This window comes from Apaloderma vittatum, unplaced genomic scaffold, assembly GCF_000703405.1.
Source record: "Apaloderma vittatum isolate BGI_N311 unplaced genomic scaffold, ASM70340v1 scaffold26678, whole genome shotgun sequence".
NCBI lineage: Eukaryota > Metazoa > Chordata > Aves > Trogoniformes > Trogonidae > Apaloderma > Apaloderma vittatum.
The window spans coordinates 3,300-5,448 of NW_009731642.1; the positions used below are offsets into that span (position 1 = coordinate 3,300).

General features: G+C 52.9%; 1 protein-coding gene across 1 annotated transcript in view; it reads left to right on the plus strand.

Moving 5' to 3' along the window:
• ENDOV (endonuclease V) overlaps positions 1 to 2,149 on the plus strand; it is a gene marked incomplete at both ends in the record, with an annotated part of 8,955 nt that overhangs the window by 3,293 nt on the left and 3,513 nt on the right. The gene's annotated exons all lie outside the window — the stretch shown is intronic.

Below are 2,149 nucleotides of genomic sequence, written 5' to 3' on the forward strand. Positions count from 1 at the left end.
TCTTCTGGCGCAGTGCCCAGAAGCACACACAGCCTCTCTGCGGACCCAGCCTGGCTGATTTCTTGGTTCCTCTCCGCAGGCAACTTCTGTGATGCTGATGTTAGCACAGAGGAGCTGGAAATGCAGTTTTCCTGGGCGCTGCGAGCCTAGCACAGACCGCAGTGCTGCTCCTCTGGGCTTTTCCCTGGTACTGCAGGTGCTGGGGCGGCCGCCAGGCAGCCGGTAGGTGACAGCACCGGATCACGGTCGGTGAGCCGCTGCTGCCACCGAGGCTCAGCTTCAGACTAATTAAATCGCAGCAGGACTTGAGGAAAGGATCTGGAGAAGCGTAAAGCCTCTGGGACTTCTAGCCTGACAAGTGCTTCTCTTCTCTGAGGGTCGCCCTGCTGTCAGTGGCTCGGGCAGGCCAGGCGCAGCATGTGCCCAGGAAATGGCGCCCCTTGGGGTGTCCAAGCTCGTAAGGCCACCCTGGAACACACCGTTGGCATCGCTGCACCACCATGGTGCTGGGTGTGTGGCCACCTTTGCGGCTCCTTGGAGCAGCACCAAGGTGTTCCTGCTGAGGGCAGGAGCTTCTGATCGGTAATGCGGAGTTTTCTGAAAACAGAGTCTTGAGTCTAGAGTTATAAACCAGACAAAAATCTAACGCCTTAGAGCAAAACAAACCTTGAAGTGTCCATTCCAGAACTGGAGTTTCAGATCTCGTCAGCCACTACCTGCCAGACGGGAGTAGGCTGATGGATCTTCTTATGTAATCTCTTTCAGCGAGGGACAGATGCCTCCGCAGAGCTCTGAGCTAGCTCTGCAGCTCGGCATGTTCGGAAGAAAGGGAAAAAGCATTCCCTTTGGAAACAAAAAGGTGTCTTGGAGCTTTTCATCACCCTAATTTTGTTTCCAACTCTCCAGTATTCGTGTTCTGAAACTCTTCCCGTTCTCAATGACCTTTATTTAATGTGACAGCATGAATTGTTGTCACTTTCCTTACAGGGAGATTAAAAATCCAAAAGGCAGTGTGTTTACTGCAGAGGTAGAGGAATGGCAGGAGATAAGGACGCTTAAACTTTTCCGTGGGGCTTCTCCCTGTCATCCTTCCTCTGTGTGGTGACTGTCACAGATCTTGATACGGGGCAGTGCTGGAAGCCTCAGCTCTTGAGCACATAAAGCTGGAGTTAGGTGAAAGGCTGTGGGGAGCCCTGTTGTGGATTACTTCCTTGGCTTTTTTTGTACAGAATGTCCCCAACACAAGCTTGCAAACCTGATGAGTAACGTGCTTATGGCTTTCCGGGTGTCATGAAAGACTTCTGGATCGTTACCTCGTAGTCTGTCAGTTCTGGTAGCCCTAGAAGTGTAATGCTCTTAAGAGAGCTCAGCTTGAGGCTGTTTGTGGCTTGTGTGAGGGCAGGACTGTGCTGCAGCATGTGTAGTGCTGTGCTGCTGGTGTGGGAACATTCTTTCCTAGCGGCATGGCTGGCCAGGCTGTGTGGGGAATGTTGTGCTTCTCGGGCATGCAACACCATCTAGGCAGGGATCGGAAACAGTTTGGTTTGCGTTCCGCCCACAGTGTGGTCATGCTGCTAAAGGAGCTGTGGCTGTGATGCAGGTGAGAGAAGCGATCTTTCAGGGAAAGCAGAGGGAAGTTCATTATCATCTACCAGCAGTATTTACATCCTGCTTAGTCCTTATTCCCTGCCTACGTGCAAGGCCAATCTGGGAGAATTTTGTTCACATGGGGGTGATCTCTCTGCCCAGCCAGCTTGTGAGATTTTGAGGGTCTTCTGCAGAGAGCTGGTCATTTGGAGCTACTGAGACAAGGATTGAGGTAGGCTGAAGCTGTCGTCCCAGAATAATAAGCAAAGCTTTCGAAGTGAGGGTCACTGGAACAATACCGAGCCCTCCCGAGAGTGGCTGTCGTTGCCTACTTCTGGCAGAGGTCAGAGCCCCTCTCTGGTGCTCGCCCACGCTCCGAGCCTGCTCAGACCCAAGATCCCCCCGCGCAGCAGGGAAACAGAAGCTTTTAACACTCTCCAGCTGACAAGGATTTTGCTGGGACTGATTCTTCTGCTCTCGCTGTTTCAGGTTCCTGGTTGGCTGCACACCAGCCTCCAGCTCACTTGATGATCCTTTTAGCTCCAGCTGGCGCCTCGCCCGG